The sequence below is a fragment of the Oryx dammah genome, unplaced genomic scaffold (genome assembly GCF_014754425.2).
Source record: "Oryx dammah isolate SB20612 unplaced genomic scaffold, SCBI_Odam_1.1 HiC_scaffold_16, whole genome shotgun sequence".
NCBI classification, from domain to species: domain Eukaryota; kingdom Metazoa; phylum Chordata; class Mammalia; order Artiodactyla; family Bovidae; genus Oryx; species Oryx dammah.
The window spans coordinates 13,088,538-13,104,564 of NW_024070200.1; the positions used below are offsets into that span (position 1 = coordinate 13,088,538).

A 16,027-nucleotide genomic window follows, 5' to 3' on the forward strand; every position below is an offset into this window, starting at 1 on the left:
CTTTGTATTTTAGTTTCTCTGCCAACCACATTTATTCATGAATTCTCCTTATGGACTTGGAGCAGATTTAAAAGAGAGGGGAAGAACGTCTTGGCATCCTAAGCTGTCTGGGGATTTTTGCTGGGCGTATGAGTTTTCCTAAAACTCCGGTGAAAGCACAAATTACAAGTGATCGGATTTCAGTTTTATTTCAAATAATGATTTTGAGTTGCATTTGTAAACAACCATTAATATTCAGAAGTGGCCTTCAGAAGAGCTTAAAAATCTCTCTCCTCTGCGTTGACACATGTTTACATTTTACATCTAACTGAAAGGACAGGGAAAAAAAAATCAAACAGGATTTTACTGAAGATGGGAAGCTGAATCCCGACTTACTATTTGTCCAAGGTGACTTCTAGTGATTTGGGAGGGGAATCCTGGGCACACTGGTCTGGAACTCTGGGGCCACAATGGGGTAAAAGCACCTTCTCTACCCCAACACAGAACATCATGATTGAAGAGTATGTCAGGTAATTATTGCTGTGTGACAAACAGTCCCCAAATGCCATGATGTAAAACGACAATCTGCTGGTCAGTTCTGATTAGTCCCTCTCATCTGGACTTGTCTAGGATGATCTATGTCCCTCATCCTTCTTGGACCAGCTGGCTGGCCCAGGCAAAATTTTCTCATGGGAATGGCAAGACACAAGTGGGCAAACAGTAACATATGAAGTCTCCTCAGGTCTAGCCTTAGAACTTGAACACTGTTACATCCTTCTCATTCTGTTGGCCAAAGTAAGTACATGGCTAAACCCAAAATCAAGAGGTGGGGAAATATATTCCACTTGATGAGTGGAAGGAACTTCAAAGTTCATGACAAAGGGTAGGATTCAATGAGGGCTCAAGCCAGTCCTGTAATCTACTAAGGAGAAGAAGGCCTATGACTCTGTATACTTCGTAATGGAATCACACAGCTTATCTGTGGTATTGATGATAGTAATTATAAATTGATGCTATTCATCAATCAGTATTCCTCCCAACACTTCTAATTTTAGTTTCACATCCCTCCCCAGACAACCTTCTGATTTTCATTTAGCTTCTTATAAGGCTATTTCTGCAGGGTGTAGTGTTTTCACCTTTAGATACAAATGTCTGGGACCTGCAATAATTATATTTCTTATTTTATTTTAATAGATGGCCCTATTAATATTAACAGGCCCTATTGTCTAGTTCAACCTCTAGTGAGCCTGACCAAGTCTTCTAATTTAGCAGAGTTTAACTTAGTAAGCTACAGGGGAAGAGAAACAAGTTTCTGAGCTAGAAAAGCTGAAAGTCAGTTTCCATACTATGATAAATTCACACTGGGAAACCAGTGGGCAACTAACCCTTGGGGAGACCTCTACCATGGTATAATTTTTTTACCCAGATTTCTGTAGTTCCTATATATAAACCCCAGCACACTGCCTTTAATAATGGAAGGGAAGAAAGTGCAATTTACATATCTTCCTGTTGGGCAGCCAAGTTTATGCATGGTGAACCAGAGGGCTTCAATCAAGGCAGAGAACCACTAGATATTAGTGATATATGAATAAGATCTCACAGATTTGTTGGAGAAGCAGGGGAAGTAAAGGTCTGTAGTGTAGGATTGAAGGATCAGTGAAAAGTCACCAATCAGCCCCCATGAATCCCTGGTGCAGGTGGACCTGAAGGGCCAGAACTTGCGATGAATCCAGGAAGCCAGGCGCATGTAACTGTGGGAGTAGTATCCAGAAGGAGTGCCATGAGAAAGTCTGTGGACTTCTGTGAGCTCTGCTGGTCTTCAGCCAAGGCCTGGAGGAGGGCCTGGGACTCTGGTGGTCAGTAGGGCCGGTGTTTAGGGGGAGAAGCTTAGACCTGGGGAGCAAGGACAAGCTAGAACCTGCCAGCATCTCTATTTGTCTGCCCCTGTCTATTATCACGAGGATCTTCAGAGAGTAAGAGCTGTTTTGCTTCAGAGTTTGCAGACTCTACCCCAATTCTTCTTTTTGGCCAATCTAGCAGAGAACAATAGAGGGAAAGAGATTTTGGGAAAAGTAGCTTTGGCTTAAACAAACTGACATAGTTTAAACCACTGTGCAGAGAGTCTGGAAGAATGCAGTCATTAACTTGGGGTGTGAATCACTTCTTCCATTCCATACAGAATTCATAGGAAGTAGCGATTTAAATGTTTGTTTTATTCAGTGAGTCTGGGGGCCTTTGTTCTGGAATCCTGGGGCAATGTCACATGACGTGCTCCAAGCGTCTCTCATCCTCTTTGGACCAGCATCTCAGCTTGGTCGGGTAAGTTGGTCTTGTGGTTGGTAGGAAGCCCTCTTTTTATTTTTCCTAGGTCCTCTCCTTTTTTTCTTTCCTCCTTTATAATCATTCGCTGATTCTACCAGTACAATTGCCTCCCATCTTAGGACCTGAATATTTTTCATTTTGGCCTCCGTGAAACTCTCAGCCTTTTGGTGCTATGAAGTTTCATTAACTAATGGGTTTGGAGGAGGGAAGAGCTGTGGACGAGGGCACTGAGAAAAGAGGCCTTCATCATGATTATACCTCTTGGTGGAGCATCTGTGATTTTCCCACCATTACCTTAGCTTTAAGTGAGTACCAGTTACCTGGTAAAGAAGACGATGAGCAAGGGAGAGGAAAAAAAAAAAAAAAACTCATCCCACCACAAATAGGACATAGTTTATTCAACTATATGTCCTATAGATTAATACACAATCTCCTTGGTAAGATATTCAAGAGCCTTCGGAGCCTATCTTTGTATTCCTATCTTCCATCACTCTTTAGTACATACTCTACTTTGAGCAGCACTGAACTTCCTGAGCCTCACTAGGAAACCCTTCAAAGTGCATGAAAGAGACTGACAAGGGCTGATAGAGAGGATGAATATGATGTAATGGTGGTGCCATGTTTCTTTTCAGGTCAAGATGTCAGCATTTGGATCAGGTGACCATCGGAGAGAGAGAGAAAAAAGACCTGTGTATCCATAAGGATTTTTCACTATCCATTTGGGACAATGCTTTCTTTGATCAATTTTCATGTTTCCTACACAAGGCCTTTTGGTGGCTCAGACAGTAAAGAATCTGCCTGCAATGCAGGAAACCTGGGTTCAATCCCTGGGTTGGGAAGATCCTCTAGAGAAGGGAATGGCTACCCACTCCAGTATTCTTGCCTGGAGAATTCCATGAACAGAAGAGCCTGTCAGAATACAGTCCATGGAGATGCAAAGAGTCGGACACGACTGAGCGACTAACACTTTCACTTTCAATCAAGGCCTAGAGTAGGATAAGACATTTTCTAGTGTTTTATGTAATCTACATATTGTCATGTATGGCAATGTTAATCAGGGTAGGTAAAGCTAGCTGGAGAAAAAATGCCTTAATATTAGTAGTTTACACAAAAAAGTTTGTTTTTCATTCATATCACAATCCAATCAAGATTAGTGGGAGGTGGGTGGAGCTTTGTTCCATGGAGTCAATCAGAAACCAGGACCTCTTCCATCTAGTTGTATTATTAGCTTTAGTGATGGTTGTTGCTATTCAGTTGTTCCGTCATATCTGACTCTTTGTGGACATGGACTGCAGCACACCAGGCTTCCCTGTCCTTCACTAGCTTCTGGAGTTTGCTCAAACTCATGTCCATTGAATCAGTGATGCCATGGTTAGTAATGGTTTAACAGGGGTCCAAGGTGGTCAAGGGATGGAAAGGAGAGAGACTCCTGGCTTTTAATTGTGTAGATCCAGAAGTGAAATTCCAAATTCCATTGATGAGGACTGGTCATATGACTTTACCTAGATGCAAGGGGAATGGACAATGAAGTTTAGCTCTGAGGCCACAAGAAGGAATTAAGGTTTGATGACCATCCGTGACTCTGTTGAAATGCCACTTTCTCCCTGAAGCAAATGCTTAGGGTTGTACTTGATATACTTCAAGCACTCAAGAAAGTTTGTTGAACAAGTGAATAAATGAAAGAGTGAATATGTATAGGTTTCTGCTGTTATGTTTTTCTAAGGCAGAACATGAGAAGGAAATAATTTGGAGGGAAACAGAAATCTGTATGCCACCCCCACTGTGTTCCTATGACCATTTATATTTGTGAAATTATTTTACAAGTACTCTAGGAATTCACATTCTTTTAAAGATTTGTTTTTCATTCATTCAATGAATATTTGAGTGCTGCTATGTGAGGAGCTATGAGTATGCTCAAGAAGGAGGTGGGTTGTAATTCCTGTTTATTGGTAACTCACATAGAATGAGTTTGATAGGAAAAAAGGGGGAAAGCCAATAATCACAGTTATTGAGTAGGTGCCAGGATATAGATATGAATGGATTATGAGGGAAATGTTGAGGAAGGGCACCTAATGCACTCTCAGATGGGTTTTGTGGAGTTTCATCTTCCAGAAGAAGTGATACTGAATGAACATGAACTTACCAGTGATACACATAAAATGGAAGTAAAGAGAACAATAGTGCAAATTTGGCAACTTAGGGAATTTCAATTAATTCAGAAGGTCAAAAATGTGTGGTGGGGTTAGTTTTAGGGGAGACTGGCAATGTAGGGCTGGACTGAGTCATAAAGCATTTATAAACCGCACTAAATTAAGGAAGAATGAAGAGGATTAGGACAGGGGTTAAGTGATTTGTCTCTATCAAATGAAATAATATGCATAGCAAAGTCTAGGCTGCTATGTTATCCATGTCAACCTAAATCTATTTCTCCTTATATCTGCCTCAAATAAAAGGACATTAAACATTAAAAGCATTGATGTTTAACATTAAAAAAACAAACACTAAACAAACAAACAAACAAAAAACCCCACTCAGAATGTTGCAAACACCATCATTCTATGGGAAGAGGGAACACAAGGTCACAGAGAAAGGTGTACATTATCCATATCCTCCATTTGTACATTATCAATGCAGCATTGCCTCTGAAAGTGGAACAGGAAAGGGGAACATTTCAAAGAAAACAAAGGAACTGATTTTGTTGTTTTCAACAAACTATATCTGTCAGCCAAGTAAGTTCTTCTAATAAGCCTTTTTTAGATGGAAGAAAATTAGGAGCAATTTGGGAAGCTCTTGTTTGGGGACTTCTGCAACAGTGAGGAGGTTGCTAAGGTTGTTCATCAGGGAACCAAGCACCCCATCCAGTTCAGGAGGGACTATTGTGCATTCATTTACCATTCACCCTTTTTATTTTTTTTAAGTATTATATTGATTGCTTATTTATTTGGCTGCATCCAATCTTAGTTGAGGCACACAGGCTCTTCATTGCATTGCACAGGATCTTTTATTGCAGTGCACAGACTCTCTAGTTGTGGCACATGGCCTTCAGCAGTTGTGGTACATGGTCTTAGCAGTTGCAGTGCACAGGCTTAGTTGCTCTGTGGCATGTGGGAGCATCACCTGCATTACAGAGTGAACTCTTAACTGTCAATCCTAAGGGAAATCAGTCCTGAATATTCATTGGAAGGACTGATGCTGAAGTTGAAGCTCCACTACTTTGGCCACCTGATGCAAAGAACTGACTCATTGGAAAAGACCCTGATGCTGGGAAAGATTGAAGGCAGGAGGAGAAGGGGACGACAGAGGAGGAGATGGTTGGATGGCATCACCGACTCAATGGGCATGAGTTGGACCAAGCTCCAGGAGCTGGTGATGGACAGGGAAGCCTGACATGCTGCAGTCCATGGGCTCACAGAGAGTTGGACACGACTGAGCGAATGAACTGAAATGCACTGGACCGTCAGGGAAGTCCCCACCAGTCACTCTTTGTTCATCCAGCACATTTAAGTGCCCTACACTATGATGTCAGGTGCTGCAGGGAGTAAAAGATAGGTAAAGGTCCTGGCCCTGGAAAAGTAACACAGGAATCCAGAGATTTCCAATCAAGGAAGTGCTCTACTTAAGGATCAAATGAGAGAGAAAGTATGTGTGTGTGTGTGTGTGTGTGTGTGTGTGTGTGTGACTTCACATATATACAGGATCATTTGATCCTTAAATAGAGCACATTACCTACACACTTTATATAATACATATTTTTAAAGCCTTAGAGTCTGAAGTCCAGAGTCAATCTAGACTCTACTTGAGTAACTACTGCTTGTTTGACCCTCAATATTTTCAGCTGTAAAACTAGGATAATAACAGTTACATCACAATTGTGAGGCTTAAATGAGATGACTCACATGAAAGCTTTGTGTAAAGAGTACAGAACTCTGCAAACATTTGTAATAGAATGAAAAATTACTGAAGTGAATATTCCAGGACTTTTAAGCAGTGTTTATCAAAGTGTGTTTGCTGAGACATTGAGGCCCCAGGATATTAACCAGCATTTCTCAAGAAGAGAGTTGTGTGGTCTGGAGGGAAAGCAAAAACTTTACACTCTTAGGGTTTCTACCTGGAACTGAGAATTAAATTGACACAGATAAACAGGAACGCGCTTACTCCTTAGAAGAAAAGTTATGAGCAACCTAGATAGCATATTCAAAAGCAGAGACATTACTTTGCCGACTAAGGTCCGTCTAGTCAAGGCTATGGTTTTTCCTATGGTCATGTATGGATGTGAGAGTTGGACTGTGAAGAAGGCTGAGCGCCGAAGAATTGATGCTTTTGAACTGTGGTGTTGGAGAAGACTCTTGAGAGTCCCTTGGACTGCAAGGAGATCCAACCAGTCCATTCTGAAGGAGATCAACCCTGGGATTTCTTTGGAAGGAATGATGCTAAAGCTGAAACTCCAGTACTTTGGCCACCTCATACGAAGAGTTGGCTCATTGGAAAAGACTTTGATGCTAGGAGGGATTGGGGGCAGGAGGAGAAGGGGACGACAGAGGATGATATGGCTGGATGGCATCACTGACTCGATGGACACGACTCTGAGTGAACTCCGAGAGTTGGTGATGGACAGGGAGGCCTGGTGTGCTGCGATTCATGGGGTCGCAAAGGGTCGGGCACGACTGAGCGACTGAACTGAACTGAACTGAACTGAAACAGGAGCAAAGCACACTGATTTTTTTTTACATGTTCATGGGCATACCCACAGGAAAATGAAGACCCAAAGATGCAGTTAGAGCCAAACACTTAGTTATATACTAAACTGGACACAGAGTAGTAAGGAGTAAAAATGTGGGGGGCAACAAAGGGACTTGAGCCAGGTTAGTTAATAGTGGAGAAATGAATATAAAGATAAGGGTTACTTTAAAAAGGTTTCTTTGTGTAGACTTCCCCCTTCCTTGACTCTCATCTCTGGTGATAAGCCTTTTTCTTTCCTTATGGTATAGGGAGGACATTGTTCACTTGGGAGTTCCATTTCCTGCTTTCAGAACGAAAAAGGAAGTTCAGAGTACCCTTCTTCCAACTGCTGATTCTCAGATGCCTCAAAATAATCTTTATGCCAAAGTATCCCGATATTTTGGGGTGGCATATTCTGCCAGTCCTCAAATCAAATAAACTTGAGAAATACAGGATGATACAAAGTAAAGCACAGTTCTTAGGCCTTGAAAGCCCTGTCAACTCAAGGAGAGAAGCTATAGTCTCTCTCTCCCCAGGATTAATTTGTTCTCAGGATCAAGGCATCCTCCTCCCCACCCCCACCCCACCCTAACTCCCACTCTAGCAACTAGATCCTGGAAATGAACAGAATCCATTTTCAGAAAGACTACTCTCCAGAAAGAAAATGATTACCTCTATTTAATGCTTTTGAACTGTGGTGTTGGAGAAGACTCTTGAAAGTCACTTGGTCTGCAAGGAGATCCAACCAGTCAGTCCTAAAGGAAATCAGTCCTGAATATTCATTGGAAGGACTGATGCTGAAGCTGAAACTCCAATACTTTGGCCACCTGATGTGAATAACTGACTCAGTGGAAAAGACCCTGGTGCTGGGAAAGATTGCAGGCAGGAGGAGAAGGAGATGACAGAAGATGGGATGGTTGGATGGCATTACCGATTCAATGGACATGAGTTTGAGCAAGCTCTGGGAACTGGTGATGGACAGGAAAGCCTGGTGTGCTACAGTCTAAGGGTCGCAAAGAGTCAGACAAAACTGAGCAGCTGAACTAAACTGAACTTCAATTTACAATCCATCAGCCTCTCAAAACTTAGCCATTCGTCAACAGACAATCTAGGATATTCAACAACTTTCCAAGAACAGAGATTCCCAGAAAGGAAGGCAAAAAAGAAAAGGGCCAGCCAACTCTGCCAAAGTGTGCCAGATGGGATTCCAGCATAGAATGGGGCAGGACCAGTAGTGGATACCTCTGGGATTCCTTCCAAGGTACCTGCTGCTGGTAAAGTAGTGTATGCATACTCAGTCCTGCCTGACTCTTTGCAACCCCATGGACTGTAGCCTGCTAGGCTTCTCTGTCCATGAGATTTCCCAGGCAAGAACACAGGAGTGAGTTGCCACTTCCTTCTCCGGGGGATCTTTCCAAACCAGGGATGGAACCCCTATTTTCTGTATTGCAGACGGATTCTTTACCGCTGAGCCACCAGGTAAAGCAGTAGGAAACGTAAAGTCATACAAGTGAAGAGTTGTGAGCTGATTCTCAAGACTTTAAACAGGATAGAAACACTAAACACCAGTAACACAAACAAAAGTTTCTTGGCTTCCAAGAAGTTTCCCTACTTGCAGAAATATCTTCTGGCAAGAGAATTTGCTCCTTCCTTCCCTATTCAGGGAGGTTCATCAGGCGAGTGGCATTCCCACTAAACACCCTTGTCTTTTACCTCCCTTCTGATCCCTCAACACACTCCAAACCCGGCCTGGCTTCATCTTAGACCCTTCCAGAGGGTGCATCAGAGAGCTGTGCTGGGAGAGGCGAGGAGAGGAGGAGCCAAGGGCGCAGGTGCTGGGACAGACGGCCACGCCCCATGCCGCTCAGTCGGCTCGCACCTCGTGGGGGGCGGACCTGAGGGGGCGGGGCGGAGCGGACCTGGAGAGAGGGCGGGGCGGTCTTCAGGGGACGGGGGAGGGGCCTCGGGGCGCGGCCGCGCGAGGTGACCCGAATCACGGTTCCCGCGGGCGGCGACGCCAGAGCGCCCACTACGTCGAGCAGGTAACCGGCCGCGGCCGCGCGGCACTGCCTCAGCGGCGTGTGAAGCGGGGACTCCGTGAGAGCGAAGCGTGGAGACCCCGGGGACGCGGCGGGGGAGAGAGCCAGGGGGCTCAGGTGTGGGGTCCCGGGCGCTTCCTCGGGTAAGCTGTGTGGCTTCGAGCGGCCGTTGCTGGGCCCACCCGGTGGGACTCGCCGGAGGCTGAATAGCCCCCTCACCCGCAGCCTCGGAGGCTGTGTGTGGAGCAGTTGTTGTGTAGGGTTTGGTCTCTAACTTAAAAAAAAAAGTCGCACTATTTCGGGGCTCGGGGGACTGTACCTGATTCTCCTCAGCGACGCCTGCTCTTCTCAGGCCTGAGGGAAATTTCCTCGACAACCGGGATCTCTGAGGCCTGGAGGGCAGGGACTCGCCCTGTGAAGCACGGGTCCGCTGGGTTCACGGGTCTCCTCGTTGGGACTCCCGGGCCGGACGGAGGGGAGACCCCAGCCCTGGTGGAGCCGGCCGCGCGCCCCACTCCCTGCCCTTGGCGCGCGCTTCCGACCACCGGCTCTGGGAGCAGGGCCTAGGGAGGGCTGCGGTGGCCTCTGGGTTAAGAGGGAAGAGAAGGTTTTTCTTTTTACCTGGAGAAACTGATGAGAACTGGTTAGAGAATTGTTTCTATCTGTGATGTTTCTGAAGCTTTTTGAATCCGCGGAGGGATGGTAAGTATCACTTTGCTTTGAATTTTGGAAAATATGAATTATCTACCTAGCTAGTCGGACACAACTGAAGCGACTTAGCAGCAGCAGCAACAGCAGCAGATTTTAGATTTGGCCTCTGTCTCCTCCAGTTTTTTTTCTTCTTGTTTCTTTACTATGGTTTTCTTTAAATCAAGAAAATACTAGGCATGAATCGTGGCTATATGGCACACAGATGGTAGGTATAGGTAAGATAAATACCAAGACAAAAAACGCTGATTGATTCCTTTAGAACAGGGGTCCCCCCACCTCTGAGATTAATGCCTGATGATCTGAGGTCTAGCTGATGTAATAATAATAGAAATAAAGTGCACAATAAATGTAATATGCTTAAATCATTCCAAAACCACCCCGGGCACCCCCCTGGCTCCCCACCCCGCCTCCCTCCACACACACCACCTCCATGGAAAAATTCTCTTCCACCAGACTGGTCACTGGTACCAAAAAGTGCCAAAAAGTTCGGGACCGCTGCTTTAAAATACAGCATGTAAAAGAATTGCTTTCATTTCTAAAATATACTGATTCTTCCTCCAAGTAGGCTGTTTGATAGAGGTGTTTTCCTTGATTAATACAGTTATAAGTAGCCTGGAAATATTAAGAGTTAACAGTAACAACACTCCGTACTTACCAGTTCAATATTTTGATATGTGACTTTTTCAAGGTTAAAAATTGCTCTTTCTGGAAAAAAATATTAATATTGATTGCCTTTGAGAACTGGGATTTGAGATATTTTATCATGTATTTTGTAGCTTTTGCTAATGACTTTGAGTGTGGAGGAAAAACCTTCATAAAAATTTGCTCTTTTTTAAAAAACTCTTCAAGAAACAAAAATTTTAAGTTCTCTTGTATTTTATTGGCTCCACTTGAATTACAATTGTGTATTCACAAAACCAACAAATTGAGGGACTAATTCAGGTTGAGAGAAAATGAGCTTGTGATTCTTGTAGGACCTTTGGCAGAGCTGTCTAGTTGGCAGTTATGTATATTGGTACTGAGATTTTCTAAAGTCAGGATCAGAGTTGTGAATGTTGGAAACCACCCATGGATTTGTGATACTTAATCTTGTGAGAGTGGAAGAAATGATTCAAGTAAGTAGAATTAAAAAAAAAAAAAAGAGGAAGACCAAGGATGGAAAATATCAGTACTTAAGTGATGGGTAGAGACTGCCAAGGAGACCAAGGAGGCAAGTTCAGGAAAGAAGGCAGCAAATTAACAGACAGTAGTGTCATAGAAGCCAGGAGAGGGAAGAGTTTTAATAAAGGATAGAAATCTATTTTAGAGTCAAATGAGATAGAGGAATCAGGAAGATAGGAACTGATAAAGTACCTGTTGGCTTTGGTAGTTAGAAGGCTGTCGTTGAACTCAACAAGCATAGTTTAAATATTGGGTTAGCCAAAAATTTTGAAATTTTCCATATCTTACAGAAAAACCTGAAGAACCTTTATGACCAACCCAATAAAAAGATAAGGATGGAAGCCAAATTTGAATGACTTTGAGGAGTAAATAGAAGATGAAGAAATAAAGATAGTGAGTATAGAATCCTTATTTTGAGACACAAAGATTTGAAGAAGTGATAGGGTAGTAGAGTATAGGGGAGTTTATGGTCAGATTGGAAAGAATATAAGGCTAATAGGATACATTTATATTAAAGAGCATTTCCCAGCATGGTTCCTGTCTGCTGGTTAAGTAGTAGCTGAGAGCAAGTATCTGAGCATATCGAATAGAAAATATTTAATCCCCCCAATTCAAATTATGAACACTATTTTAGTGGCATTTTGATCTGTTGAGTTCAGATGTTGTCAGTGTTAAAGTCACACTTTAACAAACTGTTGAATTGCATTTCGCCTGAGTTCCAGTATTTAGATGCTCCCAACTTAGCATATTAAAAAAAGCAGAGACATTATTTTGCCAACAAAGATTCATATAGTCAAAGCTATGGTTTTTCCAGTAGTCATATATGGATGTGAGAGTTGGACCATAAAGAAGGCTGAGCGTCAAAGAATTGATGCTTTTGAACTGTGGTATTAGAGAAGACTCTTGAGAGTCCCTTGTTCCTTGGAACCACTTTAGCATTCTTGCCTTGAGAACCCCCTGAATAGTATAAAGGAAATCAACCCTGACTATTCATTGGAAGGACTGATTCTGAAGCTGAGCCTCAAATACTTTGGCCACCTGATGTGAAGTGCTGACTTGTTAGAAAAGACCCGATGCTGGGAAAGATTGAAGGCAGGAGAAGGGGACAACAGAGAATGAGATGGTTGAATGGCATCACCAACTCAATGGTCATGAGTTTGAGCAAGCTCTGGGAAATTGGTGACAGACAGGGAAGCCTGGTGTGCTGCAGTCCATGGGGTCACAAATAGACACAACTGAGTGAACAATAACTTTTAAGTCATGTGATTTTTCTAGTGTGTATCTCAATGACTGTTCTGAAAATCTTATATAGGTATCAGACATTTTGGCTGAATCAGAATTCATGAGTCATACACCAGTTAGGGCCTTTGCTTCAGTTATTATCGTGCATTTAAGGGAAAATGCTCTTAGATGAAAATTTCTGAGTTTAACTCCAGTCTTCACTGAGAGTTTAATTTTTTTGTTCAGGCAGTAATTTTATGTGTATTTTTCTTAGGACATGAAAAAATGGTAAAAATGGAAAAGGCAAACAAGTGTTGATAAGTATGTGGAACAACTGGAACCCTTGTACTCTGCTGGTAGAAGTGTAAATTGATGGCAGTATCTACTAAAGTAAAGCATATGAATAAGTTACGCCCAAACTATACCTGACAAAACTCTAGAAACGACAAACTAAAGTAATAGAAAACAGATAAGTGGTTACCTGAGGGTAGGGGGCAGCAAGGGAAGGAAAAGGGGATGGATGTAAAGGGGGTAACTTTCAGGGATGGCCAATTTATTCATCAGTCAGTTCAGTTCAGTTGCTCAGTTATGTTTGACTCTTTGCGACCCTGCCAGGCTTCCCTGTCCCATGAATGTATTCATGTTCATTTTCTTGATTGTAAAGATGTTTCCGCTTCTGTATACATATGTCTGACTCATGTAATTGTACATTTTAAATATGTGCAATTCACTTAAGTCAGTACCTCAATAAAACTTAAAAAAAAAAAGAGTAAAAATAGTAAAATGGGAATTCCCTGGTGATCCACTTCGTGCTTCCACTCTAGGAGGGATGGGTTTGATCCCTGGTCAGGGAACTACAACTCTGTAAGCTGCAGGGCAGAGGCCAAAGCCAGAACAAAACAAACTAGAGAGTAGAAGAAAACACATCATTTAAGTATGTTTATTTAAGTATTGTAGTTATCTCAGGATTATGGGGTTATTGTTAATTTTTATTTTCTTCATACAGCTTTCTATATTTTTATAATTTATACCACAGCCATGTGCTTGCTTAATTTTTAAATGAAAATTATTTCATGTGTGTAAAGTAGTACTTTTGATACATCTACAGGTTTAGAGACTACAGATAAAATAGATGCCCTGTACCTATATCATGCTATAGACTAATACATATTTTTTTAACCATAATTGTATCTTTCTTCTTGATCATGTCTTTTGCTATGCTCCTTGAATTTTTGTATAGTTTTACTACATAAGTAGGTATTCATAAGTAATGTACTGTTCAGTTTCATGTTTTGGGGGGGCACAAAATTGTATTTATGAGAGTCATCTATGTTGTGTTACAGTTCATTTCCTTTTTTTGCTGCATAGCACACCACTATATGAATTTACAACTGTATCCATCCTCCTGTTGATGGATATTTAGGGTGTTTTCAGTCTTCATATTAAAATCTGATTTTGCTTTTTGCCATTAAAAGCTATTTTGTTATTACTGTACCTATTCATGTTTCTCTGTGTCCATGTGTAAGAATTTCTTATGCTTTTTTGCCTCAGAGTAGAGTTGTGGATCTTCAGATTTGCTAGATAATACTGAATTGCTTTATAACAGTTCATACTCTCACAAGCAATGTGTTAAGTATTCACTTTGTTCCCTTTTTCAACAACATCTGAGACATTTGTACATTTGTAATAATCTGAATTTTTTCTTTTCAACCATCTGGTAGGGGAGAAATGCTGGGGTTTAATTTACATTTCCTTAATTATGGATGTATGGGATGGCTGTTTGTGTTTTTTGCCTGTTTTTAATTTTTTGTCTTTTAAAAGTTGATTTCTGGCATGTATATATACATTTTCTGGATACTAATCCCTTATCAGTTATGCTTGTGGTAAATACCTTTTTTCTAGTAAGTAGCTTGTCTTTTTGGAGAAGGCAATGGCACCCCACTCCAGTACTTTTGCCTGGAAAATTCCATGGATGGAGGAGCCTGGTAGGGTGCAGTCCATGGGGTCGTGAAGAGTCGGACACAACTGAGGGACTTCACTTTCACTTTTCACTTTCATGCATTGGAGAAGGAAATGGCAACCCACTCCAGTGTTCTTGCCTGGAGAATCCCAGGGACAGGGGAGCCTGGTGGGCTGCCGTCTGTGGGGTCACACAGAGTCCGAAACGACTGAAGTGACTTAGCAGCAGCAGCAGCAGCAGCTTGTCTTTTACTTTTTTTATAGTGGTTTTTGACAGACACATTCATTTTGTTGTTTAACATGGTTGAATATGTCAAGCTTTTCCTTATGGTTTGCTCTTTTGACATCTTGTTTAACAAATCTTTCCTTTCCCTGAGATCATAAAGATACAGTCTGATGTTTTCTTCCAAAAGCTTTAAAATGTTGCCTTTCATAGTTGTGTCCTTAGTCCATGTGAAATTAATTTTTGTGTGGTGTGAAGTAGGAATCCAGTTTCATTTTTTTTCCATACAGGTAATCTGCTCTTCCCAGCATCGTTTATTGAATATTCTATTTTTCCTTTCAATAATCTATAAGTGTCATATGTCAACTTTCCATACATATGTTCACATGTTTCTGGGCTATCCTTTTATTGGTCTCTTTGTGTATCCTTGCTGCAATCTTACTTTTACTTAGTTATATAAAGAGCCTCCATACCTAAAAGACAAGTCACCTACCCATGCTTCTTTTAGGACTCAAATTAATGTTTAATGGTTTTTCTAAAGTAAACTTTTCATCAGAGTATATAGAAATATGTTATTTAAGTCTTAAATATCTGCTATAGTCACCCAAGGTCACAAGTACTTCCGAAGCTACTTTATTGTGGATTATATTAGGCTGTCTTTAGTTTTTGCAAATCCTGTCCTAACTCACTGGAGTTAACTTTAACTTGAAAAGTAAATATTGGATTTTCACTTTTGGAATATAAAAGGCATTTGGAAAAACCTTCACACTGAAAATAGCTAAGAATAGCTGTATTAAAAAAAATTTTTTTTAAGGTACTTAGGATTTTATATGCCAAAATCTAAGAGAAAGCTGGGAATCTAAGACTGTAGGAGCCCTTGAGCTTTATTTGCTTTGAGGGTATTTTCTAAACTGGGGGAATTTGATTAGATTTGAATAAGAATTTGGTAGATTTGTAGGGTTTGAGGCATAGTTAGAAGTCAGTCCAGGGCTCATTCATGGTTAGCCAACCAGAGACTTCTGCCCATAATTCTGGGATCCCAAAGGTCTGTGATGTCATGGAAAGGATGAAACTTCCTTCAGGGATCTACAAGGAAAGTTGTCTGGATGCCAAGTGAAACAGAAGTGGGAAAAAAAACCTGTCCTTGGGCAGTCAAAACTACCAGATCATGGGGGAAGTACACGTCACTTTGGTGGTCTAAAAAAATTTCAATATGTAAATTTAAAAAATCTTTTTTTCTTTACATATATATATATGCCATAAAATTCACCCTTAAGAGTGTATAATTCAGTGAGTTTTCATATATCCACAAAGTTGTACAGCCATCATCAGTATCTTAATTCCAAACCACTTTTATTACCCCCAGAAAAAAACCTTATACCATTGATAGTCATTCCCCATATCCTTCTTTTCCCCCAACTCTTGGCAACTTCTAATCTACTTTTGTCTCTGTGATTTGCTTACTCTGGGCATTTGATATGAATGAAATCATATAATATGCCTTTTGTGTTTTATTTCACTTAGCATAATTGTTTCAAGGATTATTCATGTTTACTGTAAATCAGTACTTTATTCTTTTTAATGGCTGACTGATATTCCATTGTATGAATAATACCACACTTTGTTTTCCCATTCCTTGGTTGATGGTTATATCCACTTCTTGGCTCTTACGAATATTTGCATACAAGTTTTT

General features: G+C 41.4%; 1 protein-coding gene across 2 annotated transcripts in view; it reads left to right on the forward strand.

Moving 5' to 3' along the window:
• Window positions 1–8,971: 8,971 nt before the first annotated feature.
• The window catches only part of TC2N (tandem C2 domains, nuclear), a 49,738-nt gene continuing 42,682 nt past the window's right edge, over window positions 8,972–16,027 (forward strand). The window contains exon 1 of one of the 2 annotated variants that reach the window (XM_040256632.1): window positions 8,972–9,062. The gene's annotated coding sequence lies outside the window, so the exon portion shown is untranslated. Of the gene's footprint in view, window positions 9,203–16,027 lie in introns of both variants that reach the window. The other variant, XM_040256631.1, reaches the window with a different exon arrangement.